Source organism: Piliocolobus tephrosceles, chromosome 14 (assembly GCF_002776525.5).
Source record: "Piliocolobus tephrosceles isolate RC106 chromosome 14, ASM277652v3, whole genome shotgun sequence".
NCBI lineage: Eukaryota > Metazoa > Chordata > Mammalia > Primates > Cercopithecidae > Piliocolobus > Piliocolobus tephrosceles.
This window is the reverse complement of record NC_045447.1, coordinates 15,983,287-16,000,160: the sequence shown is the minus strand read 5'-3', so window position 1 is coordinate 16,000,160 and position 16,874 is coordinate 15,983,287.

Genomic DNA, 16,874 nt, shown 5'->3' with positions numbered 1-16,874 from the left:
GTTCAACCATTATGGAAAACAGTATGGCAATTCCTCAAGGATCTAGAGCTAGATGTACCATATGACCCAGCCATCCCACTACTGGGTATATACCCAAAGGATTATAAATTATTCTACTACAAAGACACATGCACACGTATGTTTATTGCAGCACTATTCACAATAGCAAAGACTTGGAATCAACCCAAATGTCCATCAGTGACAGACTGGATTAAGAAAATGTGGCACATATACACCATGGAATACTATGCAGCCATAAAAAAGGATGAGTTTGCGTCCTTTGCAGGGACATGGATGCAGCTGGAAACCATCATTCTTAGCAAATTCTCACAAGAAGAGAAAACCAAACATCGCATGTTCTCACTCATAGGTGGGAACTGAACAATGAGTTCACTTGGACTCGGGAAGGGGAACATCACACACTGGGGCGTATCATGGGGAGGGGGGAGGGGGGAGGGATTGCATTGGGGAGTTATGCCTGATATAAATGATGAATTGATGGGTGCTGATGAGTTGATGAGTGCAGCACACCAACATGGCACAGATATACATATGTAACAAACCTGCACGTTATGCATATGTACCCTAGAACTTAAAGTATAATAATAAAAAAAAAAGAACAACGCTCAGTTTCTATCCATGACTTTGACCAAATACATATTTAATCTCAGACTAGGTACTGATAGGAATCCATATTTTAGGAAACTCACTTCAGCTATCCTCAATAGACTGGCTTCCATGTGGTAGAATAAAACATTTCTACAAATACATCTTCTATATGCCTGACAATGGGTCCCAGTCAAGGAGTTATAAATCCTGTTAGTCTTCAGAAGTGGAAAGCACATGGGTTTGGTAGGAAATTGGAAAGAACTTTTTGGAAAAGTGACATAAGTTTATCCTTAAAAAATAGACTGAATTTTGACAAAGAAAGTTACAAAGGATGAGGAAATGGGCAACACATTTCACATAGTAAAAACCAGCCAAGCACACAGAGGCAATACACTTTGGAATATTTTTGAGAAACAGTGAAAACCCTGTGAGTTTTATTCAGTTTGAGGGTAAGGATAATCCAACTGAAAAGATAGAATAATCCAAAAAGAATATTTACTCCTCCCCCCAACACCAAAGTGTCATGACAGTATGAATTCTCAGTACCCTGAGAATTATCTTTTTTGTTGTTGTTGTTGTTTGAGACAGAGTCTCACTCTGTCACCCAGGCTGGAGTGCAGTGGTACAATCTCGGCTCACTGCAACCTCCACCTCCTAGGCTCAAATAATTCTCCTGCCTCAGTCTCCCTAGTAGCTGGAACTACAGGCATGCACTACCATGCCCAGCTAACTTTTGCACTTTTAGTAAATACGGGGTTTTGTCATGTTGGCCAGGCTGGTTCCCTTCTGTTTTTTAAGAGACAAGGTCTCACTCTGTGACCCAAGCTGAAGTACAGTGACACAATCATAGCTCACTGTAGACTCAAACTCCTGGGCTGAGTGATCGCCTTCCTTTTTAATTCTTCTGTTCTCCTTATGTCCAGCATCCTCACTAAGCTACCCTTTACATCTTGGAAAAAGCCATGTTTGTCAGTCAGGGTAAGCTGTGATATACTGTGGAAATAAACAATCTCAAGTTGGATCTCAAAACTAAAGATTTATTTCTAATTAGCCCTAAACATCCACCATAGAAAAATATAAGGATGCTGCTCATTTTAATCAATCAGGGATCCAAAATGATAGATCAGGTACCATTGTGAACACTGATCACCATTTTGTCAGAAGCTGAGAAAGACACCGGAAGATTTTACATTGCCAACTAAATATTCCAGTCCAGAAGTGACCCATGCCACTTCTGACCATAACTTATGGTACAAAACACATCCCATGACCCCACCCAAACACAAGGGAGCCAGGAGGCACAATCCAACCAGGTTCCTCTAAAATGGAGAGTCAGAAGTATTTGATGAATAGCATTAATGACTACTACACAGCTATATTAACAAACACATCAATGTGTATCAGATGCTTTATTAATCCTCCCTAATAATTTTATTGTTAATAACAATAGTAATGTAGGACTTACACACTCTCTGGAAAATTTCTGCCTTAGTTATTTCAGCAAGTTTACACAACCACCAGCTTTTCTGGGTCACAAGCTTGTTTATGGCAGGACTTGAAGTTGAATATAACTCTTTTGGCCTTAAAGATAAAGCAAGAGGCGTGTAATGGTCTAATGGAACACAGGGACACCTAGGCTCCAACATCAGGGTTCCATTCCTGTCATTGTTTTCACTAAATCCTCATAATTATAAGGAAGTAACCAGCAAGCCAGAAAAGAAATCTAATTTGCAGTAGCCTCTGTATTTGTTTAAGCACACCTGACTTTTACCACTATCTCCCACCAATCACCTGATTTTGAGAAGCTGGCCTAGAAGACATATTTACTTTCTACTTCCTTTATTTATATGTCATAGTTTTCTCATACTCAACTAAGTGGCATAGCTACTTTAGAATGTGAGAATTCCTAGCATATATTAATAAATAAATGCATTAATTACAGCCTACAGTAATTTTTAAAGCCAATTAAGTTCTTTGACCCCAAGAATCATAACTTATATTTTTCAGTTCTGAGATCAGCCTGACCTTTTTTTCCTCAACAAATGCATGACCACTAAAAAATCATGATTTTTTTTTTTTTTTTTTTTGAGACGGAGTCTTGCTCTGTCACCCAGGCTGGAGTGCAGTGGCATGATCTCGGCTCACTGCAAGATCCGCCTCCTGGGTTCAAGTCATTCTCCTGCCTCAGCCTTCCTAGTAGCTGGGACTACAGGTGCCCGCCACCACACCTGGATAATTTTTTGTATTTTTAGTAGAGATGGGGTTTCACCGTGTTAGCCAGGATGGTCTCAATCTCCTGACATTGTGATCCGCCTGCCTTGGCCTCCCAAAGTGCTGGGATTACAGGCGTGAGCCACCACGCACGGCCAAAAATCACAATTTTTTTTAATGGAAAACTTTAAGATATTCCCAGAAATTCAAACTAAAAGAAATTCTAAATAACAAGTGACCATGAGATAGCACTTTGGGATTTAAAAAGTTTCCAGTCTACCCATTTGGTAAACCCTAAACTTCTCAGTTGGAACTGGAGTGTGGTCTCTGTCAGGATATGATGCCAGTTTCCCCAAGTCACAATAAGGGACTGTCAGTGGGTAAGAAGCATCTGAAGACTTTAAGAAGATTTTTTTCTTTTCAAAGAAGAGAGCCCAGACGTTAACCCAGAAATGTGCTAATAAGCATCAGTAAGAGGAAAAAAACATCTTTCTTGAAGGTAGATATAATCAGAAGGGTCTACGAAGACCTCTGAGCATCTTGCCATATCAGGTGGAATGCTTCTGCATAGCCTTTGAGAGTAGACCAGAAATCTTGCTCCATCTTCCATCATATAGGTACCTAGTAGGCTGCTTGAATACAACAGAATAATAAAGATGGCCGAATAGAAACAGCTTCAGACTCCAGCTCCCAGCGTGAGCGACACAGAAGACGGATGATTTCTGTATTTTCAACTGAGGTACCAGGTTCATCTCACTAGGGAGTGCCGGACAATCAGTGCTGGTCAGCTGCTGCCGCCCAAACAACCAGAGGTGAAGCAGGGCGAGGCATCGCCTCACCTGGGAAGTGCAAGTGGGGAATGGAATCCCTTTTCCCAGCCAGGGGAACTGAGACACACAACACCTGGAAAATCGGGTAACTCCCACCACAATACTGCACTTTACCAAGGGTCTCAGCAAACGGCACACCAGGAGATTATATCCCACACCTGGTTGGGAGGGGCCCATGCCCCCAGAGCCTCCCTCATTGCTAGCACAGCAGTCTGTGATCTAACAGCAAGGCAGCAGTGAGGCTGGGGGAGGAGCACCCGCCATTGCTGAGACTTAAGTAGGTAAACAAGGCCACTGGGAAGCTCGAACTGGGGGAGCCCACAGCAGCTCAAGGAGGCCTGCCTGTCTCTGTAGATACCACCTCTGGGGACAGGGCACAGCTAAACAAAACAAAAGCAGCAGAAACCTCTGCAGATGCAAACGACCCTGTCTAACAGCTTGGAAGAGAGCAGTGGACCTACCAACACAGAGATTGATTTCTGAGAATGGACAGACTGCCTGCTCAAGTGGGTCCCTGACCCCTGAGTAGCCCAACTGGGAGACATCCCCCATTAGGGGCAGACCGACACCCCACACGTCACATGGTGGAGTACACCCCTGAGAGGAAGCTTCCAAAGCAAGAATCAGACAAGTACACTCGCTGTTCAGCAATATTCTATCTTCTGCAGCCTCTGCTGCTCATACCCAGGCAAACAGCATCTGGAGTGGACCTCAGGCAATCTCCAACAGACCTACAGCTGAGGGTCCTGACTGCTAGAAGGAAAACTAACAAACAGGAAGGACACCCACACCAAAACCCCATCAGTATGTCACCATCATCAAAGACCAGAGGCATATAAACCACAAAGATGGGGAAAAAGCAGGGCAGAAAAGCTGGAAATTCAAAACATAAGAGTGCATCTCCCCCTCCAAAGGAATGCAGCTCAATGCCAGCAATGGATCAAAGCTGGATGGAGAATAACTTTGACGAGTTGAGAGAAGAAAGCTTCAGTGCATCAAACTTCTCAGAGTTAAAGGAGGAATTACATACCCAGTGCAAAGAAACTAAAAATCTTGAAAAAAGAATGGAAGAATGGATAGCTAGAATAATCAATGCAGAGAAGGCCATAAATGAACTGACAGAGATAAAAAACCATGACTTGAGAAATACGTGAAAAATGCACAAGCTTCAGTAACTGACTCGATCAACTGGAAGAAAGAGTATCAGCAATTGAGGATCAAATGAATGAAATGAAGTGAGAAGAGAAGTCTAAAGAAAAAGGAAAAAGAAATGAACAAAGCCTTCAAGAAGTATGGGATTATGTGAATGAAAAGACCAAATCTACATCTGATTGGGGTGCCTGAAAGTGAGGGAGAAAATGGAACCAAGTTGGAAAACACTCTTCAGGATATCATCTAGGAGAACTTCCCCAACCTAGTAAGGCAGGCCAACATTCAATTTCAGGAAATACAGAAAACGCCACAAAGACACTCCTCAAGGAGACCAACTCCAAGACACATAATTATCAGATTCACCAAAGTTGAAATGAAGGAAAAACTGTTAAAGGCAGCCAGAGAGAAAGGTCAGGTTACCCACAAAGGGAAGCCCATCAGACTAACAGCAGATCTCTCAGCAGAAACTCTCCAAGTCAGAAGAGAGTGGGGGCTATATTCAATATTCTTAAAGAAAAGAATTTTCAACCCAGAATTTCATATCCAGCCAAACTAAGTTTCATAAGTGAAGGAGAAATAAAATCCTTTACAGATAAGCAAATGCTTAGAGATTTTGTCACCACCAGGCCTGCCTTACAAGAGACCCTGAAGAAAGCACTACACATGGAAAGGAACAACCAGACTAGCCATTGCAAAAACATGCCAAATTGTAAAGGCCATCAATACTAGGAAGAAACTGCATCAACTAAGAGCAAAATAACCAGTTAATATCATAATGACAGGATCAAGTTCACACATAACAATATTAACCTTAAATGTAAATGGACTAAATGCTCCAATTAAAAGACACAGACTGGTAAACTGGATAAAGAGTCAAAACCCATCAGTCTGCTGTATTCAGGAGATCCATCTCACATGCAGAGACATACATAGGCTCAAAATAAAGGGATGGAGGAAGATCTACCAAGCAAATGGAGAACAAAAAAAGGCAGGGTTTGCAATCCTAGTCTCTGATAAAACAGACTTTAAACCATAAAGATCAAAAGAGACAAAGAAGGCCATTACATAATGGTAAAGGGATCAATTCAACAGGAAGAGTTAACTATCCTAAATATATATGCACCCAATACAGGAGCACCCAGACTCATAAAGCAAGTCCTTAGAGACTTACAAAGGGACTTAGACTCCCATACAATAATAATGGGAGACTTCAACACCCCATGGTCAACATTAGACAGATCAACGAGACAGAAAGTTAACAAGGAAATCCAGGAATTGAACTCATCTCTGCAGTAAGCAGACCTAATATACATCTACAGAACTCTCCACCCCAAATCAACAGAATATACATTCTTCTCAGCACCACATCACACTTATTCCAAAATTGACCACATAATTGGAAGTAAAGCACTCCTCAGCAAATGTACAAGAACAGAAATTATAACAAACTGTCTCTCTGACCACAGTGCAATCAAACTAGAACTCAGAATTAAGAAACTCAATCAAAAAATTGCTCAACTACATGGAAACTGAACAACCTGCTCCTGAATGACTACTGGGTACATAACGAAATGAAGGCAGAAATAAAGATGTTCTTTGAAACCAATGAGAACAAAGATACAACATACCAGAATCCCTGGGATGCATTCAAAGCAGTGTGTAGAGGGAAATTTATACCACTAAATGCCCACAAGAGAAACCAGGAAAGATCTAAAATTGACACTCGAACATCACAATTAAAAGAACTAGAGAAGCAAGAGCAAACACATTCAAAAGGTAGCAGAAGGGAAGAAATAACTAAGACCAGAGCAGAACTGAGGGAGATAGAGACACAAAACCCTCCAAAAAAATCAATGAATCCAGAAATTGTTCTTTTGAAAAGATCCACAAAATTGATAGACCACTAGCAAGACTAATAAAGAAGAAAAGAGAGAAGAATCAAATAGATGCAATAAAAAAATGATAAAGGGGATATCATCACCAATCCCACAGAAATACAAACTACCATCAGAGAATACTATAAACACCTCTATGCAAATAAACTACAAAATCTAGAAGAAATGGATAATTTCCTGGACACTTACACTCTCCCAAGACTAAACTAGGAAGAAGTTGAATCACTGAATAGACCAATAGCAGGTTCTGAAATTGAGGCAATAATTAATAGCCTACCAACCAAAAAAAGTGCAGGACCAGATGGATTCACAGCTGAATTCTACCACAGATACAAGGAGGAGCTGATATCATTCCTTGTGAAACTATTCCAATCAATAGAAAAAGAGGGAATCCTCCCTAACTCATTTTATGAGGCCATCATCCTGATGCCAAAGCCTGGCAGAGACACAACAAAAAAACAGAATTTAAGACCAATTTCCCTGATGAACATCAATGCAAAAATCCTCAATAAAATACTGGCAAACCAAATCCAGCAGCACAACAAAAAACTTATCCACCATGATCAAGTGGGCTTCATCCCTGGGATGCAAGGCTGGCGTAACATAAACAAATCAATAAACGTAATCCAGCATATAAACAGAACCAAAGACAAAAACCACATGATTATCTCAATAGATGCAGAAAAGATCTCTGATAAAATTCAACAGCACTTCATGCTAAAAACTCTCAATAAATTCGGTATTGATGGAATGTATCTCATAATAATAAGAGCTATTTATGACAAACCCACAGCCAATATCATACTGAATGGGCAAAAGCTGGAAAAATTCCCTTTGAAAACTGGCACAAGACAGGGATGCCCTCTCTCACCACTCCTATTCAACATAGTGTTGGAAGTTCTAGCTAGGGCAATCAGGCAAGAGAAAGAAATAAAGGGTATTCGGTTAGGAAAAGAAGAAGTCAAATTGTCCCTGTTTGCAGATGACATGATTGTATATTTAGAAAACCCCATCGTCTCAGCCCAAAATCTCCTTAAGCTGATAAGCAACTTCAGCAAAGTCTCAGGATACAAAATTAATGTGCAAAAATCACAAGCATTCTTATACACCAGTAACAGACAGAGAGCCAAATCATGAATGAACTTCCATTCACAATTGCTTCAGAGAGAATAAAATACCTAGGAATCCAACTTACAAGGGATGTAAAGGACCTCTTCAAGGAGAACTACAAACCACTGCTCAGTGAAATCAAAGAGGACACAAACAAATGGAAGAACATACCATGCTCATGGATAGGAAGAATCAATATCGTGAAAACGGCCATAGTGCCCAAGGTAATTTACAGATTCAATGCCATCCCCATCAAGCTACCAATGAGTTTCTTCACCGAATTGGAAAAAACTGCTTTAAAGTTCATATGGAACCAAAAAAGAGCCCGCATTGCCAAGACAATCCTAAAGCAAAAGAACAAAGCTGGAGGCATCACGCTACCTGACTTCAAACTATACTACAAGGCTACAGTAACCAAAACAGCATGGTACTGGTACCAACACAGAGGTAAAGACCAATGGAACAGAACAGAGTCCTCAGAAATAATACCACACATCTACAGCCATCTGATCTTTGACAAACCTGACAAAAACAAGAAATGGGGAAAGGATTCCCTATTTAATAAATGGTGCTGGGAAAATTGACTAGCCATAAGTAGAAAGCTGAAACTGGATCCTTTCATTACTCCTATATGAAAATTATTTCAAGATGGATTAGAGACTTAAATGTTAGACCTAATACCATTAAAAACCCTAGAAGAAAACCTAGGTAATACCATTCAGGACATAGGCATGGGAAAGGACTTCATGTCTAAAACACCAAAAGCAATGGCAACAAAAACCAAAATTGACAAATGGGGATTTAATTAAACTAAAGGGCTTCTGCACAGCAAAAGAAACTACCATCAGAGTGAACAGGCAACCTACAGGATGGGATAAAATTTTTGCAATCTACTCATCAGACAAAGGGCTAATATCCAGAACCTACAAAGAACTCAAACAAATTTACAAGAAAAAAACAAACAACCCCATCAAAAAGTGGGCAAAGGAGATGAACAGACCTTTCTCAAAAGAAGACATTCATACAGCCAACAGACACATGAAAAAATGTTCATCATCACTGGCCATCAGAGAAATGCAAATCAAAACCACAATGAGATACCATCTCACACCAGTTAGAATGGCAATCATTCAAAAGTCAGGAAACAACAGGTGCTGGAGAGGATGTGGAGAAATAGGAACACTTTTACATTGTTGGTGGGATTGTAAACTAGTTCAACCGTTATGGAAAACAGTATGGCGATTCCTCAAGGATCTTGAACTAGAAGTCCCATATGACCCAGCCATCCCACTACTGGGTATATACCCAAAGGATTGTAAATCACGCTGCTATAAAGACACATGCACACGTATGTTCATTGTGGCACTATTCACAATAGCAAAGACTTGGAATCAACCCAAATGTCCATCTGTGACAGACTGGATTAAGAAAATGTGGCACATATACACCACAGAACACTATGCAGCCATAAAAAAGGATGAGTTTGTGTCCTTTGTAGGGACATGGATGCAGCTGGAAGCCATCATTCTTAGCAAACTATCACAAGAACAGAAAACCAAACACCGCATGTTCTCACTCATAGGTGGGAACTGAACAATGAGTTCACTTGGACTCCGGAAGGGGAACATCACACACTGGGGCCTATTATGGGGAGGGGGGAGTGCGGAGGGATTGCATTGGGAGTTATACCTGATGTAAATGACGAGTTGATGGGTGTTGATGAGTTGATGGGTGCAGCACACCAACATGGCACAAGTATACATATGTAACAAACCTGCACGTTATGCACATGTACCCTAGAACTTAAAGTATAAAAAAAAAAAAAAAAAAAAAAAAAAGCCATTGGGATGCCAAAAAAAAAAGGAAAAGAAAATCTATTCTTAAAGCAAAAACAAACAAAAAAAACAGAATAATAATACTACAAGCCTGTCCATTGTTAAAAGAATTATAAAGGTAAATGTACCGAGTCCTTTTAATGCAAGCTCATTTCAAAAATATAAATATTAGAGATTTTGCTCAATACTGAACTAAAATAAAATCCAACTCATTGAACACATGTTGCCTATCTATTAGAGCAAGTGATATCAACTGGGAACACTGTGTAGCATGAGATCTGAGAAGAATGTGAGGGAACAATGCAAAGTATTTCTGGCACTGAAAAGTCTGATAGAGAATATATTATTGAGGGGTACTTAATAGGAGTAGTCATAGAATCCAAGAAAAGATGAAGCTTCAAGAGGCAGGGGCTATTAATAAGCAACAAAATATGATGAGAGTTTAATAGGCAAAGTAAGCCTGAAGATTGTCCATTGGCTTTAATGATATGGTGACCATTGATGTCCTTGGTGAATTTGCAAGGGAGAAATGGAAAAGGAGCCAGATTGGAATGTGTTAAGGAATAAATGGGGGTGAGAATCTGAAGACAGTGATTATAATTTGTGTCAATATTGTTCTATTATTTTATGGCTTGCATTGCTTCTAAAGATAAATCAACTATCATTTTTATCTTTGTTTCCCCCATAGGTAAATTGTGTTTTTGTCCTGGCTGATTTTATTTTTGGTTTTTAACAATTTGACTATAGCTCAGCTGTATATGGAATTATTTAGGTTTATCTGGCTTGGGGTTTATTGAGCTTCTTGGATCTTGGAAAGATATTTTTTTCTTCACATTTGGAAAAATTTAGTCCAATGTTTATTCAAATATCATTTTGCCCCAAACTCTCTCCTCTCTTTGTGGGGCTCTAATTATATGATTTTTAGACCTTGGAGGGCAGCTTAGATTTTTTAAGCCCCCTAAGTAGCCTCATGAAAATGGAACAACTGGAATACTAAAACAAGAACAACTTGAAAACACAAAGAATTCCTATAAATCCCCAGATACAGGAAGCTAGAGACAAATAACCAACAGTTACATGATCCATGTGTTTTTAGCATCTGAGTTGGAGGAAACAGAGGCAACCAACAGTATCTACCTAAGCTGCGAACAGGAAAAACCCAAATATTAATAGCAAGTACTCACCAAAATTCATGGTGGGCCAATTTAGGAACAGAAGTTAAGGCTTAGAAAAGTTTTGTCCATTCAACAATAGTGAATGTCTGATGATGTCAGAGCAATCTAGGCCTTATGTAGGCCAGCATCCCAGAACCTGCTAGCACTCTGCCACAGCCAATGGTCATGCACCCCACCACATGCCACTGCTGCTGCTGCTGGCACATGCAAACAAGGATGGATCCCACTGCCACCACCCATGAAATGCTGTGGCTGGCACCACCCATAGAGGTGCAGTGACCAGTGGTGCAGGAGCATCTCAACCCTCAGTGCACTGTGTTCCTAACATCAAGGAACCAAGAACAAAGTCAGGGCCCAATACCAGTCCCCCAGTCCAGGAGTGGGGAGTTGAGCCTTGGTCCCCTAAAATCTTCTAGAAACAAAGCCAGTCAACCGAGCCCACCTTATAGCACCATCAAACCCTCAAGGTCATTAAATAAGGTAAAACAAAAACATTCATCCAAAGGAAAGCAGCTTCAAAGATTGAAGGAGCATCAGCCCACAAAGATGAGAAAGAACCAGCACAAGAATTCTGGTTAAATTCTTGAAAAGCCAGGGTGCCTTCTTACCTCCAAACAACCACACTAGCTCTCCATCAAGGGTTCTGAACCAGACTAAGATGGCTGAAATGACAGAAATAGAATTCAGAATATGGATAGAAATGAAGATCATTGAGATGCAGGAGTGTATTGAAACTCAATCCAGGTAAACTAAAAATCACAATAAAATGATACAGGAGCTGACAGACAGAATAGTCAGTATAGAAAAGAACATAACCAACCTGACAGACGTGAAAAAAACACTACAAGAATTTTATAATGCAATCACAAGTATTAATAGCAGAATAGACCAAGCAGAGGAAAGAATCTCAGAACTTGAAGTCTAGCTTTCTGAAATAAGACAGGTAAGAATAGAGAAAAGAGAATGAAAATAAATGAACAAAACCTCTGAGAAATATGGGATTATGTAAAGAGACCAAATCTACTACTCATTGGTTTCCCTGAACGAGATGGGGAGAACGGAAGCAACTCAGAAAACATTTTTCAGGATATAATCCATGAGAACTTCTCAAACATAACTAGAGAGGCCAACATTCAAATTGAGGAAATGCAGACAACCTCAGGAAGATACTTTACAAGAAGATCATCCCCAAGACACATAATCATCAGATTCTCCAAGGTTGAAATGAAAGAAAAAATGTTAAAGGCAGCAAGAGAAAAAGGTCAGGTCACCAACAAAGGGAAGCCCATCAGACTAAAAGAAGAATGCTCAGCAGAAACCCTATAAACCAGAAGAGATTGGGAGCAGTATTCAAAATTCTTAAAGAAAAGAAATTCCAACCAAGAATTTAATATCCAGCCAAACTAACCTTCATAATCAAAGGAGAAATAAGATCCTTTGCAGAAAAGCAAATGCTGAACGAATTTATTACCACCTACCTTCCTTACAAGAGCTTCTGAAGGAAGCACTAAATATGGAAAGACTGTTACCAGTCACACTACAAAAACACACTAAAGTACAGAGCCCAGTGACACTATAAATCAAACACACAAACAAATCAGCATAACAACCAGCTAACATCATGATGATAGGATCAAATCCACACATATCAATACTAACATTGAATGTCAATGGGTTAAATGCCCCCAATTAAAAGGCACAGAATGACAAATTCAATAGAGCCAAGACCCTATGTTATGCTGTCTTCAAGAGACCAGCTCACACACAATCACACTCATAGGCTCAAAATAAAGGGATGGAGAAAAATATACCAAGCAAATGGAAAATGGAAAAAAACAGAGGCTACAATCCTAATTACAGATGAATCAGATTTAAACCAACAAAGATTTTAAAAAGACAAAAAGGGCATTATATAATAGTAAAGGGTTCAATTCAAGAAGACTTAACTGTCCTAAATATATATGCACCCAACAAAGGATCACCCAGATTCATTAAGTAAGTTCTTAGAGACCTTCCAAGAGACTTAGACTCCCACACAATAATAGCAGGAGATTTCAACAACTGACAGTATTAGATAGATCATCAAAGCAGAAAATTAACAACGATATTCAGGACTTGAACTCAGCACTGGATCAAATGAACCTGATAGACATCTACAGAACATTCCACCCAAAAATAACAGAATACATATTTTTCTCATCATCACATGGCACATACTCTAAAATTGACCACAAAATTGGACATAAAACAATCCTCAGCAAATGCAAAAGAATTGAAATTACAACAACCACTCTTTCAGGCCACAGCACATTCAAATTAGAAATCGAGACTAAGAAAATTGCTCAAAACCATACAATTATATGGAAATTACATAACCTGTTCCTGAATGATTTTCAGGTAAATGGTGAAATGAAGGAAGAAATAAAGAAGTTCTTTGAAACTAGTGAGAACAAATATACAATGTATCAGAATCTCTGAGAAGCAGCTAAAGCAGTGTTAAGAGGGAAATTTATAGTACTAAATGCCCACATCAAAAAGCTGGAAAGGTCTCAAGTTAACCACCTAATATTACAACTAAAAGAGCTAAAGCACCAAGAGTAAACCAACCCCAAAACTAGTCGAGGACAAGAAATAACCAAAATCAGAGCTGGACAAAAGGATATTGAGACATGAAAAAACATTCAAAAGATCAACAAGTCCAAGAGTTGAGTTTTTGAAAAAAATTAAGAAAATAGATAAAGCACTAGCTGGATTAATAAAGAAGAAAAGAGACAAGGTTCAAATAAACACTATTAGGAAAGACAAATAGGATATTACCATTGATCCCACAGAAATACAAACAACCATCAACAAGTACTATAAACTGGTCTATACACATAAACTAGAAGAAATAAATTCCTGAACAAATACACTGTCCCAAGACTGAACCAGGAAGAAATTGAATCCTTGAATAGACCAGTAATAAGCTTCAAAATTGAATCAGTAATAAATAGCCTATCAACTAAAAAAAAAACTCAGGACCAGATGGATTCACAGCTGAATTCTACCAGATGTACAAAGAGTTTGTACATCTCAATAAACTAGGCATTAAAGGAACATACCTCAAAATAATAAGATCCATCTACAATAAACCTATAGCCAACATTATACTGAATGGGCAAAAACTGAAAGCATTCTCCTTGAAAACCAACACAAGACAAGGATGCCATCTCTCACCACTCCTGTTCAACATAATATTGCAAGTCCTAGCCAGAGCAATCAGGCAAGAGAAAGAAATAAAGGGCATCCAAGAAGGAACAGAAGACTATTCCTGTTTGCAGACGATATGATTATATATCTAGAAAACCCCACAGTCTTGTCCCAAAACCTCCTTAGGCTGATAAACAACTTTGGTGAAGTCTCATGGTACAAAATCAACATACAAAAATCATTTGTATTCCTACACACCAACAACAGTCAAGCTGACAGCCAAATTAGGAATGCAGTCCCATTCACAATCACCCTAGAAAGAGTAAGATACCTAGGAATACAGCTAACCAGGGAGGTGAAAGATCTCTATGATAAGAACTACAAAACACTACTCAAATCAGAGATGACACAAAAAACACAACAACATTCAATGTTCATGGATGGAAAGAATCAACATTGTTTAAATGGCCACACTGTCCAAATCAATGTACAGATTCAAGGCTATTCCTATCAAACTACTGCGGCCTTCTTCACAGAACTAGGAAAAGCTATTTTAAACCTCATATGAAACCAAAAAGGAGCCTAAATAGTGACGGCTATCCTAAAACAAAAAGAACAAAGCTGGAGGCATTATGCTACTTGACTTCAAACTATACTACAGGACTACAGTAACCAAAAAAAAACATGGTACAGGTACAAAAACAGACACACAGACCAATTGAATAGAATAAAGAGCCCAAAAATAAGATGGCATGCCTACAACCATCTGATCTTCAACAAAGCTGGCAAAAACAAGCAACAGGGAAAGGATGCCGTATTCAATAAATGGTACTGGAATAACTGGCTAGCCATATGCAGAAGACTGAAACTGGACCCTTTCCTTACATCATATATAAAAATCAAGTCAAGATGAATGAAAGACTTAAATGTAAAACACAAAACTATAAAAGCCCTGGAAGACGACCTAGGTAATACCATTCTGGATATAGGAATGGGCAAAGAATTCATGATGAAGATGCCAAAAGCAATTACAACAAAAGCAAAAACTGACAAATGGGATCTAATTTAACTAAGGAGCTTCTGCACAGCAAAAGAAACTATCAATAGAGCAAACAGACAACCTACGGAATGGCAGAAAATTTTTGCAAACTAGTCACCTGACAAAGGTCTACTATCCAGCATCTAAAAAGAACTTAAACAAATTTACAGAAAAAAAACAGCCCCATTAATAGGTGGGCAAAGAGCCAGCAATTTACAGGGACTGCTGCTTTGGACAGCTACTGTTGCTGTATGCTGCTGCTGCTACACTGGGCCACCCTACCTGTGGGATAGCCCTGATCTGTCTATGGAGCACCCACTCTGCTACTCTAATAAACTTGCTTTATTTCAAAAAAAATAAGTGGGCAAAGAGCATGAAAAGACACTTTTTAAAAGAAGGCATACATGTACCCAACAAACATATGAAAAAAGCTCAACATCACTGATCATTAGAGAAATGCAAATGAAAACCACAGTGAGACACCATCTCACACCAGTTAGAATGGCTATTATTTAAAAGTCAAAAAATAACAGATGATGGTGAGGCTGCAGAGAAAAAGGACACTTATAGGCTGTTAGTGGGAGTATAAATTGGTTCAACCATTGTGGAAAGCAGTGTGGTGATTCCTCGAAGACCTAAAAACAGAACTACCACTCAACTCAGCAATCCCATTACTGAGTATACACCCAAAAGAATATAAATTGTTCTATTATAAAGGCACATGAATGTGTATGTTCATTGTAGCACTATTCACAATAGCCGAGGCACAGACTCAACCTAAATGCCCATCAATGGCAGACTGGATAAAGAAAATGTGGTACATATACAACATGGAATACTATGCAGTCATAAAAAAGAATGATATCATGTCCTTTGCAGGAACACAGATGGAACTGGAGGTCATTATCCTTAGCAAACTAACACAGGAACAGAAAACCAAATACCACATGTTCTCACTTATAAGTGGGAGCTAAATTATGAGAAGACAGAGACACAAAAAGAGAGACAACAGACACTGTGGCCTACCTGAGGGTGGAGAGCAGGAAAAGAGAAAGGAGCAGAAAAAATAACTATTAGATATTAGGCTTAATACCTGGGTCATGAAATAATCTGCGCAACAAACTCTCATGACATGAGTTTACCTATGTAACAAACCAATACATGTACCCCTGAACCTAAAATAAAAATTTTTAAAAAAAAAATTTTTTTTATTTTATTTTTTTTTATTATACTTTAAGTTCTAGGGTACATGTGCATAATGTGCAGGTTTGTTACATATGTATACATGTGCCATGTTGGTGTGCTGCACCCATCAACTCGTCAGCACCCATCAATTCATCATTTATATCAGGTATAACTCCCCAATGCAATCCCTCCCCCCTCCCCCCTCCCCATGATACACCCCAGTGTGTGATGTTCCCCTTCCTGAGTCCAAGTGAGCTCATTATTCAGTTCCCACCTATGAGTGAGAACATGCGGTGTTTGGTTTTCTCTTCTTGTGGTAGTTTGCTAAGAATGATGGTTTCCAGCTGCATCCATGTCCCTACAAAGGACGCAAACTCATCCTTTTTTATGGCTGCATAGTATTCCATGGTGTATATGTGCCACATTTTCTTAATCCAGTCTGTCACTGATGGACATTTGGGTTGATTCCAAGTCTTTGCTATTGTGAATAGTGCCGCAATAAACATACGTGTGCATGTGTCTTTGTAGTAGAATAATTTATAATCCTTTGGGTATATACCCAGTAGTGGGATGGCTGGGTCATATGGTACATCTAGTTCTAGATCCTTGAGGAATTGCCATACTGTTTTCCATAATGGTTGAAC